This window comes from Rhipicephalus microplus, chromosome 7 (assembly GCF_043290135.1).
Source record: "Rhipicephalus microplus isolate Deutch F79 chromosome 7, USDA_Rmic, whole genome shotgun sequence".
Taxonomy (NCBI): Eukaryota; Metazoa; Arthropoda; class Arachnida; order Ixodida; family Ixodidae; genus Rhipicephalus; species Rhipicephalus microplus.
The window spans coordinates 44436766-44452560 of record NC_134706.1 but is presented as its reverse complement, the minus strand read 5'-3'; the positions used below and the strand labels follow the sequence as shown (position 1 = coordinate 44452560).

The following is a 15795-nucleotide window of genomic DNA, read 5'->3' as shown; positions in this document are numbered from 1 at the left end:
CAAACCCACTCCACATCCTGAACACTTTACAGTCTTTTTAACCATGCGTTTCTGACACCAATTGTCCCTATACTCGATAATTACTAAACTCGAGCCCTGCACTACGAAAAAAAAAAGAAAGTCCAAGCTCTACTACAAAAATTTGCGTGTTCAATGTACGCGCACCTCCCCAACGGGGTGGCAAAAAAACAACAAAAAAATTCAAACACACACACCCGCACTAACTAATAAATACCTGGTGATTGGCCCCCAAAAAAGCCGTACCATAAAATAAGTGCTACGAAGATTTCAACCGCTGCCTTATAATTATAGAGACAAGCTCAAAACATGCAAAAACACTTATCTGCGCAGTCGATCCGGAGCGCTCAAAAAACACGTCCATCCACCTTGACAGCCTGAACTGAACGCTAGGAGAAGTAGCGGCATCCCGTGGTGATCCCTGTAACCACCGAGCGCGCCATTTCAAATGAGCCAACGGCCAGTAGAAGGCATTTTCAGAGTGATTTTTCAGCTTCTTCCCTTATGTGTCGAGAAAGGAGAAAGCCTACTGCACGTACTGTAGGGAAGTGCTTACAATACCACAGTGCATGCTTTTGAGTAGACAAAGTGGCCCATACGCGTCCATGAGGTGTCGCTGGCACCTGTGCAGCTGCAAACTTTGCAAAAGGTGAACGATTAAGACACCCACTCGCTGCGCAATTCGCAAGTTCTGACGCCTGGCGAAATTGTATGGGTCGACCACCCACTATTAGTTGAGAGTGACGCTCTTTGTCTGTGCTACTTAGTTCCTCTACACTTATCTTAGGTGTCTGAAATTTTCCCTCATTTTGATGTACCGACTAGCCTAGAAATACGTACCTCTACACACTGCCTCCACGCACTGGCTCAAGAGCTTGATTTGAAATAAAATTTCCGACAAAATGGCAATCACCAGAAGGTGCAGCAGCAGCGCGATTGCCGCACCCCGTGTATCTCGCGTTTGTAGAGCTGCCATTGCCACTGTTGGGGTGTTCGCTCGCACAGCTTCTGCCGGTGCATCTTCACAAAAAGACAACTGGCAAAGGCCGATACTACTAGTGAACAGACAAAGCGGCTTGAATTCACTGCACTTGCCAAGAAAGAGTGCGTAGAAGTACAGATACCATGAATCTATTGAACAACCAAAGAGAAAAAGAGTACTCACCTTCTTCGGGATTTTTGCTCTATCTATGCTCGCCTGATGTGAACGCTGCCTAAAGGTTGTGAAGTATCGGTACTGATCAAAAAACTAAATAGAGGCAGGCTGTTCTATGATTACACTGTCGACCTCGAAGGCTTGTTTATCAGGTTTTACTCTTGCAGATATTTTCAAAATCGGGGCGTGTGGCCTCGGGAGTGAAATCGGGCGAACGTCTATCGTAAGCATGTGGGAGGGTAGTGAACGAATGTTGTTTTGTTTTGCCGGCTGACGCGTTTACCTATAAACAGTTGAGCACATGAGTTTCTACTGCAATCATATACCACGTAGCAGACTCTTGAGTAAAACGCTTGCCACTTTGACAAAGACATATTCTCCCGTGGAAACGTTGCCTGCAGGAACATTTCATGTTCCACAATGTTTCATCACTTATATATCTACAGAGAACCTATATGATCCCAATGGATAGATAGATCTAGAAAAGTGTTGCCGGCCTGGCTACTTTAAGTAAAAAACGAATTATGTTGTAACTGTAAAGAAACTATTGTTGGCCATAACACTTCTATTGTTGTTTTCTTGAGTCCAACAGCTCATCCGAGCAACTAGAATGAAATAGAAAATAAATATACCCATACTGAGAACATACCGTCTTTGAAGGAAACATACTCGAACCCTATTGCTTGCTGAGGCATTTATGTCTGAAATAATGCCGCTGCAATAATGATTCCATGGGGCGCGTGTGATTTAGCCATGCTCATTTCTATGCGGCCGTCGGTGTGGTGCGAAAGAACTGTCGAAAAAGCCGCTACTTGTGTACACCTGCCTGGTCTTCTTCAGTCCACCACTTTTCAGTTTTGTTTAATTCGTCATTTAACTTCACACTATAAGCACTGGACGATTCTGGCAAACACGGGCGAAAACTTGAGCAAAATATTATGAAGACATGTACCTGCAACACGCTGTCATTTACTGCATACGAAGCAGGACACTTTGCCAACTGCATATCGCCACAATACAAATAGCATCACAACGTACTGCCATTCAGTCTTAAGGAAAGCTGTTGATGATGTCGTGACTTCAACAGAGACTGCGCACATATTTCCGTAAGGCTTGACTCGAAAAGAGCGTGAACAATGCTAGCTAGCTCCTTCGTCACCGCTGCATGACCAACGCTGAGCTTGTCAAGTCTGGCCCGAAGATCATGACTCAAGCAGCTCACTTAGAACGCGAATGCAGAAATCTTTATCCTTAACATATCTCTATACTTGTAAATAGAAAATGGCCGAGTTTTCAAGGTGACAGTTATTATTAGAAATACACTGGTACACTTTAGTAAACCTATAGAGTGAGGTATTTATGAAAAGAATGTAATGCCAGATCACAAATTCGCACTAAATTGTTTTTAATGTGCCACGGTAAACTCAGCCCCGTGCAAAGTGCATGACCTTTTGTTCTTCTTTACATATTTCCTTGATCTCTGACTTGTCTCACATATAAGAAGGCGTCCGGAGTTTGGATACTATTGAAAGTGTACACGAAGTACGACAGTTTGCTAACGCAAATGATTGATTTTTGCGCCTTTATCAAGGCTGCTTGCTCGCCTGGTATTCACGGTGTATAGGTTCGTAAAGTCGGTTAGATTACATGAAAAGTTTTGCTCACATTAATTCTGTAACTGATGGGCGTTAAATCATGCACACTCAATATATTTGCAAGGTTGCTCTATCCCATCAACCCATGAAATGCGGCTAGATGGCGAATTGATCCTTAGCAGAAAAAAGTCCGAGTACTCTTTTAAACCAGGTAACATATTGGACTTATTCAGCAGAAAAAATGTGTTATACCCCGCTCTGTGTTAGGTCTGGTCCTAGTTTAACGGCTTTATGCTGTAGAAATATGCTCACACTTTGCTCGTCTACATATATTTCTCCACGTTTTACCCCCTACGCTCACTCTCTATCGACTTATTTTTCGCCCCTGCTGCTGGTTCAACTCTGTTGATTACTGATGTTGTTGGCTGTATGTGATTCAATTATTTGTCCTCAGTAAAGCTTGCTGTTTTGAATATATTTGCATGCTACTACAGCCGTGTGCGTGAGGCACTGGCTGAAACAATGCAGGCTCGAAAATTTAGTGTTTCCAGCGCTTCTCAGTATGCGCTAGTGTCACAACGGCCAAACCAGCGCCCCTACCCGCGGGTTCCAGCACTTTTGCAGTGTGCTCACGGGATTGCCAATGAATCTTATAGCGTGCACCACTGTTCCCAGTGTGATCTAGTGCAAAAAAAAAAAAAAACGCACTGGTGGCAGGCTGAAGATGCTGGAATGGCGCTTGCTTTTTCTTTCTTTTTTGCAATTGGGCTCCCCAGAATTCTTACCAACTTTAGTCAAATATGCCAACGCTTGGCGAAGAATATTGTCTGCATACCGTAAAGGTAATACTTCCAGCGCCAAAACTAGCTCATTGCTCGCAGTACATTTCTATTTCGCAGGTCACGTTTGGCAGTCAACAGTTCAGTTTGGTGGACTTATATATTATAGGCTCAACAGTACGAAAGCGATTTTTCTTTTTCTTTTTTGCAACGCTTTAACGAATGCTTTGCGATGACGACAAGGTCATGCTAGTTTGCCGAAAGCAGCTGTTATTGGTGCGATTTCATCGACTCTTCCAATATATGCAGTCATCTTTGATAACACAATTGTTTATTTCTTTATTCAATTATTTACTTGCAACAAGAAAAATGTTGTGGTAGACCAGAGAAAAAAAACTGACACAATCAGCTTGATAGTGTCCAGGCCACCCTACACGTTCAAAAAGCGAAAAATCAACCAACACTGCGGCAGCTTTTTAAGGCGAAAGCTTTTATCTGCTCAGACTTGCGGTGTCCGACCATCCGTCTGTCCATGCCCTGCAACAGTGCCACCTGTAGCCTCTCCTTGTTAGACTCTCTCAGCAATGACGTGATGGCACAGCGGTGCACGTCAGCGCTCCTTCATCAGACATCTCTTTGCGCCAGTTCGATTAGTCGGATGGCTCCCTACCATCGCGGTGATGATGCTCCGGAAAACGGTTCAGGGAGGCGCCCCATCGATGTGGATTCTCCCGATACCAAGTGCCAAAAGAAGAACGAGCGAGCGTGCATGCGACAGGCTAATATATCAGTGGGCACCAAATGCCAGGAAAGCGGAATGGAAGTGCCACCTCTCAACAGGCTTTCGCCGAACACACTTTGCGAATGGCAACGTGTCCTTCAATTTTTAAAAGCCCTTTAAACGAGTACTGGTATCTCTCGTTCTCTTGGCATAGAAATCAATTTTTCACACCAAAAGAGAAAACCAAATTAGTAAAATTATGTTTTCGCGTAATGAAACCAAATATTTGCGTACATATAGCTGGTGTGTGTTTATTTTGTAACAAAGACTAACAAATGGAAAGCATTTTTTACCATAAATTTATTGTCGTTTACTCAGAAAAAAAAAGACGTCTTGGAACTGCATCTCAATTACAACGTCCTTGAGAGCCCCCTATTTACATCATTGTTATATAGTCGTGATGTGCTCTTTTATAATATTTTATTTGAAAGAAGCGGGTCTTTATTGAAATCCTTAGAATATATTTAATAAATTCTACTGATCTTACAGTGGGTATCAGATGAACCGTTGGGTAAAACAATGAAATCACAACGAGTTCTCTCGATGTCGCTGATGCGGGACTCCAATATTGCTGTTTCTATAAATAGCATAACTCCCAGAAACTCCTGTCAGCCTGTTGCCCTTTTTGTGATTTATATTAGCAATACGCTGCATGGTTCATGCAATTAGTTCAATCTGATCCAATTGCATAACGTTTACGGTGAAATGCTGTTTTATAAAAATGAAGCAAAAATATGAAGCATGAGCTTATGTTGACATTGAAGTTGCACGTAAATGGAATCTAGTACGTAAGTAATTTTTGTCTCACTTCCGCGCATGTGAGCAACTTTGGTAGACAATATCTGCCTTGATTTTAACTGCCACATTTAGGGGCAAAGCTCCTTATGGCGTGGCTTGTGCGTCCCTAGTAGTGAGTAAACGCCAGTGGCACATACCCGAAATGACGGTCCTTACGATTTTGACCTCCAAGGTGGTTCCGGTGAGAGATTTCTTCTGTGTGCTGTTAAACAATAAAAAATAGTGCTCAATGCACGTGTTAATGGCTGCTAAGGGGGGAATGAGAGACAGGAGCGTTCAGCCTTTAGGTAACGCGCACGCTGCGATCCCCATTAGCAACTATTGGCATGTACATTGAGCACGATCTGACAAGAAAGGGTTGCTACGTTATACTCGCTGGGTGTAACCTCCTTGGTTTTAGAAAGGTTTAGCGTGCGTTGGGCCGCATAGCCATGAATATACAGTGAACTTGTATATACCATGAGCTCGAGATGGTTAAAGGTGGGAAGTAAACCCGAAGCGCAAGCCGTAAGAAAGTGTGCACGTGCCACCTCCCGTTTAGTCCTTGAAATGTCCGCTGGATGGCGGTGCTTCTATATGGAGAATATATAATGAAAAGATGCGAGATGGTGGTACTTGGAGTGCTCAATAGATGGACGAACGGACACACAGACAGATGCATGAATGGACGCATGAACGGACGCAGGCGCGGATGCATGGACGAACGCAGGGATGGACGCACGAAGAGATGCACGCACGGACGGGTGGATGGACGCATGGGCGGTTACTCAGACGTACGCAGGAATGGACGGAAGCAAGAACGAATAGACGGAAGAATGCTTCGCCCCACTCCCCATCATTCACTCCGTGGATATGCTGCCATTTTTTTTTTTCATTCACAGCCATAAGCTATTACTTGCAGCCTTAATTCACAAGCTCATCCGTAATTTCAGGAACTATGCGAGAAAAAGCTAAGTTGCGCGATATTCCTCCCTGAAATACAAAACAAAGATTTCAATTTAAAATATCAGCCACTAAAGTACATCAGTCAACTCTCGGATGGGATATATTTCTGCGGGAGTACTCCCGTTGATATCTAAGCCTTTAATAGTGGATGCAGTTGTATGAACTCTTCAGCAGCTGTTCAGAGGAAGATGATACAGCATCAAGCGGTAAAAAAATAATGCTTTACAAACAAGTTCATAGGAAAGACTGCTTTCGTATGCTTACAGCTAGACGAGCGTTCTTGCCCTCCGACAGCCCGTAGCACCGTAAAAATTTCCCATTGCACAAGCAGCGTCAACGTGTTCGGTGACGGCTCTCCGTGTTGTGGACGGCTGGCGCTCAGGATGCGAGGCGACAGCCGTGCCCGTTCGATAAGCCGAGTGAGCTCAGGTTACGCGTGCCTGCAAGCGGTGAGGCGTAAATAAAACAAAAGAGAAAACAGTCGCCGCAAACAACAAAAAAAGAAAATACCAGTCGGAACGGTGACTCGGAAACGGTAGAACGGTGCTGGCTTCGCCGGCTGACGTTGGCTTCGAGACTAGTGCGACGTTGCAACTGAAGCACGTGGTAAGTCATTCTGCTCTACGTTATCTGGTCGCTGGGGTGTGTCAACATCGCAATGGCACTGCTGTCATATTCGATGGGCGTACGTTGTACTTGTTCTACAAATGCTATATATTTTATTTGATTCAATATTTTTGTTCATTTATTTATCCATTTATTTTTGCGATAAGCGTGAAGTACCCAAATTTCGCACTCAACGCTCCCGAAGTGTGAGGTTGATGTGGAATGAATGAAAATATTTCCACGTCACTGCAACAAACTTCATTTGATGTAACTGTGTCTAAGGACATTTTGTTATAATAATGTCACCTGATATCCGTTATGCATTGATTTCCTGAGTATACTTAAAGTTTGTTATGCAATTCAAAGCTCTATGCGTATGAATACTTACTATCGAAATCTGTATTGCCATTCGATGTGATCCATGTGTAAGTGCATTTGTGAGTTTACACTTATAATCGAAAGCGTTTTCCTTGGTTACCCATTTGTCTGCCTGTAATATACTGAGTTCGAGCTACACTCACGATGCGCTTTCGCTTTTTTGTGTAGACTCCTCCGATACACTTTCTTCTAACGGGACAATTTGTCACCACTTGCTTCTACATCTTCTCTGCTGTGAATCATGCTTGCCAGACTAAACTTCACGGTGGCAATCTCACAAATTAGGCATATACGTTTGTTCATAAAGATGAGAGAGAGAGACAGAAAGATGTTTGCTGAAAGGCAGGGAGGTTAACCAGAAGAAACTTTCCGGTTTACAGTCCTGCACTGAGAAACGGCCGAATTCAATAACGGCATCATGACCATACTGAATATTAACATCTCAGTTAGGTGGTCTGGCCGCTTTTGCAACTCGAAAGTCAAGCAACAATGTAGACGTGGACCACAATTTTGCTTACACCTTGTAATATTACTTTTCAATCGAACATTTCAGTGCTGTTGGAGTCCACACGTGTTATGCGAAGTAGGCAACGATGACCAGTCTATCTCTCACATTGTTTGCTTTAGCGACAAGCGTCATGATACTAACAGGCGTATTCATGCCAAGCAGCTGTCTTGATCACGTGGACGTACAGTGCACTAAAATGACGTCGAAAGCTGGGCACACTCAAGTCATAACGGCTGAAAGCAGGACACTTGGAATCACAAGTTGATGTCTGTGGGAATTAATGTTGATGCAGCCTTGGTGATGCAATTGTATTGATGTGGACGAGGAAGTTGCACAAAGGTGACATATCCGAAATAATTATACCTTTGAACTGTTGCGTAGTCATTCGGCACTTCAAAATTAGTTATTAGCTTCAGCGCCAATAGTAGGTCAGAGAGGGCATTATATTGCCAGTTAACCTCAGGCAATATTATTTCGATTTGCCTAAATTGTGTAAGTGTTGTTAAAACAAATTTTACGCATCGATTCTTTCCGTTTGCTGCATTCAAACGTTGTACTCAATCATTGCGTCGTACATGTGGCTGGAAAAAGAAATGTCACTTCTACAGGGTAGAGAAAGCCACGTCAACATACAATTCGAAGCATTAGAGACAAAACCGTTTAAGTCATTGCGAAACGACTTTACAGCTTAACATATGTTTTCAGCTGTTACATACTGTTTTACGCAAGGGTTTGCGTAAAACAGTATGTAACATCGTTACAATTTCATCGTTAAGCTAGGGGATGCCATGAACTATTCGCGCTTGTATGGATAGGGCGGCTCGCATATGATGATTTAGTACGTGACCTTACTGCAACGGAGTGTTGCCAACGTTCACTAAGTGGATCTACAGTTTGGCCAATGGATAAAGAAAGCATTTACCATTATCGCTTTCATAAAGATGCCCGGATCAGCGTGCTGGGTGGCTTATAGTCTTGTAAGCTACTTATTTTGCGATCGTACTCTGGCTAGATAAGCGATGTATAAAAGTGTGGTCACAAGCGTTATCAGACGGTGAAAAAGCAAAACTCATATTATGAATAGCGCAAACTCGATCCGGCTGCCGGCCATCATGCCATACATTGTTACCTTTTACGGTGTGCCACTGCAGGGTCCTCCAGCTTGAAGTTACACGGTAAATCAATTTTCATTATGCCCCCTGGCCACCTGCTTGGTCTATCAACTGCAGTTTACTACTAATAAAAATAAAAATGAAAGAAGTACATCAGACAGCTTACGAATAGCTTCCATAGAGTCTCGAACACGATTGCTAACCATGAACAACAGCGGCACACTCAATGTTTCTTTCATACACCAAGCCTGGGTATTCGGCCAACAGATCCGATCTAGTCCCGATCTGGTCAGTCGAAAAAACTTTCCGTCGGCGTTGTGCGATCTTCACCGTGGCTTGATGCGGAGTATATTAGCAGCGAAGCACTGTTAAGCAAATTTTTCAGGCATTAGACGGCAATTATATAAAAATGGATTTTACCTGAATTAGGAAATTCGAAGTGTTCTTAATGTATTCGTATTCCTGCGTTTCAAAAGCCTACAAACGTGCGAACCCCAAGTGACTATCCCTGCGGTTAGTCCAGTTAAATGAAGTAAAATACTTCACACGCAAAAATATTAGCAGAAAATATAGAACCAGAACTTAACAAAACAAGCAAACACTGACTTTCACGCTATGTGCTGTGGCGGATAATTGCATACTCCACGTAGGTCTCTGAATAATAGTACTCATCCAAAACACAAGGATCGCGTAAACAACAGTGTGCACGAGAGACACAGGCAACGATATCTACGCAAGCGTCGTCGTCTCTGTTTCTCGTGTCTTCTGTTCTTTTCTTTTGCTTCTGAAATAATGCGCTAATTAGTCAATAAACATGTATGCTCCCAGACTATGAGTACAGTTCGTAAGTTGTGATAATTAAGGCGTCGGCGCCAGTCTTTCGACGCCATTTTCCCTAGCCGAGTTCTCGCGACCCTTTCCTACTGATTAGACATATGGCAGCTTGTCATAAATTGCCGTCACTTCGGTGTCATCGCGCCCCTTAATGTTTTACACGGTGTCCTATATTAGTCTAATTTTGGCGGGATTCGGGCTTTACTCTTGCTCACATGACAAACGGGCACGGAAGAAAGGGTTCGAAGTGACAACATCAAACCTCGAAGGGTGCATGTGCGTTTTTGCCTCTCCTTTTATGTAGGCTGTGGTTGGGCGCTGTGGTTTTCAACGCCCGCGCTTTCCGCGTAGGGATGGCCGACACCGTAGCCTGTGACCACTGAGGCAAAGAAGAAACCATCCAACATATTTGTTGTGACTGCCTAGAGTATAGTAGCCAACAACTATGCCTTCGCAAGAGACTCAGATAACTAAATAATCAATTTCTGTCGGAAGAAATAATTTTACAATATCGACAAGATGCAACTTCACAGAAAAAGGCCCTGAAAGCGGTACTGCACGTTCTTCGATCGACCGGCCTTTCTCAACGGTTTTAGCCAGAACACCCTTCCTGTGTATGTTTTCGTTTTCTCATTAGTGCACGTGCGATTTTAGATGCGGAGCATCTAATACTCGAGGCTCGTAGTGCGGCGCCGTCCGCAAGCTTCCTCCTCCTTCTTCCACCATCTGTGCATCCCTTCCTCCTCTACACACCGCGCGCGCTTCACTCCTCCACCACCTGTGCACCCTTCCTCCTCTACACACCGCGTGCGCTTCTCCTCTTCACGAACATTCGCTAGCTGTATAATGTAGCGCGCATGCGCCGTCACGCTTCGAGAACATCGGCAGCTGACGCGCGCGCATGCGCCGTCACGCTTCGAGAACATCGGCAGCTGACGCGCGTGCATGCGCCGTTGCGCTTCTCCCCCTTCTCGAACATTCGACAGCTGACAGTGCATGCGCCGTCGCGCTGTATATATACTCAAGGTCGGCGCTCGCTCGCTCAGTTGCCGCTCGTCGGTTGGTTTGTACGGCGCGTCGACGTCCAAAGTCGCGGTGAAATGAATTCCAACGAATCCACAAACACAATGATCGACGTCCCTTCGACCAGCGCCGCCCTTTCGCATACGTGTGTACGTGTTCACTCATTTAACACCCCCTCCTACAACCACATTAACCAATTTAGCCATCGACCCAAGTAAGTCGCAATTTAACACCCCATTTTACAACCACGTTAACCAATTTAGCCATCGACCCAAGTAAGTCGCACTTTAACACCCCGTTAACCAATTATATGCTCCGCATCCTCCTCAGTGTTCCCCCGAGGGAAGCTGCGGGCAATTTTTTTCTTTCTCTCTCTCTATCAACTCCCTCTTTCTTGCCCCTATATTTCCGCACCCCCAGTGCTGGGTAGCAAACTGGATGCCAACATCCAGTTAACTTCCCGATCTTCCTTTTGCTCTCTCTATATATATCTCTTTCCGGGCCTCTCCTGCTGGCGGTCATTCTTTGTGCTTTCTTCTCCGTCGCCACCGGCCCGTGGTTACATCGTTTCCTCGGGGCCCCCAGCGGGCGCGCGCTCCTTCCCGCAGTCTCGAAGTCCCGAGGCAGCACCTCGCGATCGTGCACTGTATGTTTCTCTCAACGGTTCTTGTGTTCATAAACCAAGGTTATTATTGTTTGCGCACGCCGCATTCCAGCCCGAGAACTAGAGGAACAGTCTCGCAGTTTAGTGATTCAAATCGAAGTGGACGATGGGCCAGTTGGTGATACTCTTACCTGTTCATGTTTGCTACTGTGCAGTATAGTTCGATCGTTAATTGTGCACCCATGACATTAACTACACTCAGTACACTCCATCGACAACTTGTAAACAAGTAAGAACTTATAAACGTGAACGAAGCTACAGGGTTGAATAGTAAAACCAGGGGGTGAGAACTCCCTATACCTTCCATGTTTTCGCTCTCGGAAGCGGCAGGGCTGCTTTATCCACTGGCGGTTGCCGGGCATCGTACTAGAAATAAATCCCGAGCAGGTGATCGTTTTCGTTACGTCACTGGTGAGGTCCTTAAGTGGAGGACAAGAACAAATTTGAGAGGAAGAGGGCTGCCGTGGAAGCCCTCCTTTCCTACTTCAAATGCCAGCGAAATTCACTCGTGCCTTCTTTCAGGTCTGCTTGGCGCTTGGGCAATCGGGCCCTAAGATTTTCTGAATCTTTTCTCTTTAATTTGTTCATATTTTCTAAAGAGACGATAGTTAAGCAGACATATTTCTCAGTAAGACGAAACTCGATCAGCACAAATAAAATTAGCTTCTTTATCAAACGTTTAGTAAAAAAAGAAACAGACACACGTCGTGTGAAAATGTCAGTCTATAAAAGCAGCTTTAACTTACAACTGACATACGGACATATTTTTTTATTTATTCACATACTGCAGCCCATTAAGGGCTATGGCAGGAGTGGGTGAAAAAAAACAGAGCAGAGAATTACAAAAGTACCACTTCCGGGAACACACTACAAAATAACACACGAACAAAATACAATATACATGGCAATTCCATTCAGTACAAAAATAAACATCCAATGAATGGGCACTGCGGGGCGTACATTTAATAGAACAAAGCAAGGAACTATTGGTTAGATACGACTTCTAAGAGAAGGCAGGAATTGATTTATCGGTGCACTCCTAATCTCACCCGGCAGTAAATTCCGTTGTTCTATGGTTCTAGGAAAAAATCTAAATTTGAATAGATTGGTGTGTGCAACACCAATTGAGCAAACGTTAAAATATTGAGCAAACGTTTAACCAACAGTAACAGAAACAATGCAAAAATTATCAGCGATCTTGAGTAGGGCACGTCGTATTTGGCTCAATCACGTTTGTTATGTCAGCGCGCATAGTTTTCTTATAGAACTTGAGTATCAGACGAGACTGAAGTTCAGAGACACGGAGAGGCTTGAAGCGATCAGAAGTTTTTCGAGAAAGAACGTCGCTGTAAATGGCGGCAAGTTGACTTGTCTTCGTCAGGGGCACATCGTTGCCTTAACGAAAAAACGTTCTTTTGCCAAAACGTTGATTGATATGCGGGGCTTAACATCCCAAAACCCCCATGTGGTTATGAGAGATGCCGTAGTGGAGAGCTCCGAAAATTTCGACCACCTGGCGTTCTTTAACGTGCACCCAAGTATGAGCACACGGGCCTTTGCCAAAACGTTGGCTTCATAGACATTCTCTTTAATAATTTTTAGAAGCATTAAGTCTATCACGTGTTTTTGAGTGGTACTATAAAAAATAAAGATTCGTAAATTTGGAAATCATGGCTACAGGAGTTTTACAAGCAGGAAGCCGCCCATAAATACTTGATATCAATTGAACTACATGCCAAAAGTGAAAGAAACTAACACTATGTTGATGATCTAGCTCGAATTCAAGCCTTTAAATTAACGTATTTTCCTGACAAAAGCTTGGCTGCCATCATCATGAATTAGTGAAACAACACTGCACTTTTGTCAATCCAGTCAGGCTTGCAAAGTACCGGGTTTACTCGTATGTATTCATGAAAAATCAATGCTTGCTCACAATGGGTCCAAATTCTCGTGCTCACCAGTTGCTTTTAGAACACAATAGAAAGTATTCGTGGAACTAGAAATCTTCGGATTAGCACACCGCAGAGCCGCGAAAAACATGTGCCGACTGATTAAGTCATTTTCTACTAATGGCCGACCATTTCGGCGTAACTCATTGCGGTTTCCGTTCTCTGCCCGCCACAACTGGCTGTCTTTATCTTTCCCGTAGTTGAACACGCGAATCCAGCGAGATAACTGAGCGCCATCCAACTTCTGATATCGCTGAGCCAGGGGCGAGAAAGAGCAGATGCAAGCGCTACGAACGCAAGGAAATAACTTCCCGCGCTTCGCCTGATTTAATAAAATTCACGAAAAGGCCTTTACAAACAAAATGTTCTTTACAGGGGTGTCGATTTTTTTTTTTGTAAAAACTTGTGAAAGCCAATAAATGCAAACATTCACGTCAATCTCTCTACGTTCAGCCGGATTAAAGGATGCCCAGCTGCCAACTTGAGCGTAAATGTCTTTTGAAACCAAACCAGCAATGAGTTTCTGGGGTGTGGTAGAACTGCGAACTTCTATAGTGTTTAGGGTGCCTGCGTGTGTGCCTACACTGCGTTACATACATGTAACACTGAGGAAGCTAGCAATAATTCTGGCTGTATAGATACATACGTTTGCACCAAGAAGCTTCTCAAGATGCAGTCGTACCAAGAATCACAAGAAGCAGCAAGAAGCTTTTCACCGAATGAAATACGAAAATCTTACGTGTAAATATAGACAAACAAACACGAGTGCATCGTGAGCGTAGAATGTAAGTCATGTCATTTATGACATGCGTGTCATGATTATCCTGTTACCACCTCTTGCTTTTGCTAACCATACAGCCAAGTAGCGCAATACAAAAAAATGTGCTCGTCATGCTAGCGAAAGGGCCGCGAGCGCACCATGTGCATGGCATGTGAATCACGCCATACATGACGTGCACGACATGATTTTTCATGTTGCTCCTTGTCATTATGATCATCAAAGTCACGTCACGCAATACCTAATTCGGCGTTGTCACGCTTTTGAAGATGCTACTTTGGGATAGTTGGTACTTCACTGAACTTCTATATAGCGCTAACTTCAGAGACGAGAGACACACAAGAGGGCTTGTGCGGCGTATTCTGTAGTCTCCCGTCCCGGAAGTTAGCGCTATACAGCAGTTCATTGTCAATCTAGCGAGCTAACTGCATGTGACCCAAGAGCGTAGCCTTGAAATCTTGTTGCACGTTACATACATGTCATATATTTATGTTACCACCTGTCATGTATGTTCGTCATGCAGTCACGTTACGCAGTAGCAAATTTCGTACATGTCAAATTCGCGAGATGGCCGTCAGTGCACCATGAGTTTGGCATGTAAGTGACCTTGTACATGATATGAATGACCCGATTTTCATTTTCCGACTTACCAATACAGTTCGTCATAGAGTCACTGCAATTACGTCACGCCAAGCCAAATTTCGCACAGGTAAATCTAGAAAAAGGCCGTGAGCGCACCATGGCCGTGGCATATATGTTATACATGAAATGCATGTCAACATTTTCATGTTACCGCCTGTCATTCTCGTTTGTCATGCAGAGATGCCTCGTCGTATCAGTTTTGGCGCACGTTCATTTATCTGAACGGCCGTGAGCACCCCGAGACCACGTGATCTAAATCAATCTACCCATGACATGCCAGTCAGGACTTACATGTTAAAGGCTCTTATGTTCGTCATAGAGTGGTGTCACGTCACAGCTGCATTGCTATGTGTTATGCAAGAGGCCGAATAAACACTGGGCTTTTGTTAATGGGGATTAAATGAGTTTAACAATCGTTGGTGTACAGGAACAGGTGTGGCTACAGGGAGGTAGGAATGCAGAGTGAGAGTGTTCGCAGGCGGGGGAGCGGTCACGAACCGGAGGGCCAGGCGCAACTTAATATTTCAGCTCGGAGTTCAGAGAGAAGGAGGAGGAGAACGTAAACACTGGAGGAAGCGGAGAATTCCGAAGCAGCGTGTGACTTGACACTGCAGGTGATGGTTGCGCCATCTCTGGATCCTTCTCATAACAATAGCAATTTTGTTATATCTGACGTGAAAGAAACGGTCGCAAGAAACTAAGACTATGACATGTAGATCATGCCATCGATGACATTCGTGTCAGGAATTTGATGTTATGGTTTGCCATTTATATTCTTCATAAAGTCGTATTAGGTCATGCTCAATCCGACATACTTTCCAATAACGAAATAGCCAGGAAAGCATCAAGTCATGAGCGGCTAGATAGAGAGATAGATACGTTAAAAGTGGCCGACGTTTGCTAGAAATGCTTCGTATTTAAAAAACAGTTACACATGCACGAAAGGGTGCAGGGCAAGCGCAATCTCGAACTGCTTATATATATACATGTCCGGCGGCACTAAATATATAGGTAAAAGTAAAACCAAATTACGTGTGCTTAAGAAGAAAATGGGATACAAGAGTGCACCGCGTGCGCAGGTAGAAATGTCTTCTCCCCACTGAAAAAAATTGTGCTCTACACTAATACCAAATACTGCACAATTCACTCAACGGATATTGTGAGAGGAGGGTGGTAAGCAAACAATATGAATACGACTGAAAACATACCACTAAAGCAGTGAGATAACA

General features: G+C 44.1%; 1 protein-coding gene across 1 annotated transcript in view; it reads left to right on the top strand.

Annotated features, from left to right (window-relative positions):
• Positions 1-6596: 6596 nt before the first annotated feature.
• The window catches only part of LOC119179230 (putative sodium-dependent multivitamin transporter), a 103350-nt gene continuing 94151 nt past the window's right edge, over positions 6597-15795 (top strand). The window contains exon 1 of the mRNA XM_075869097.1: positions 6597-6678. The gene's annotated coding sequence lies outside the window, so the exon portion shown is untranslated. The remainder of the gene's footprint in view (positions 6679-15795) is intronic.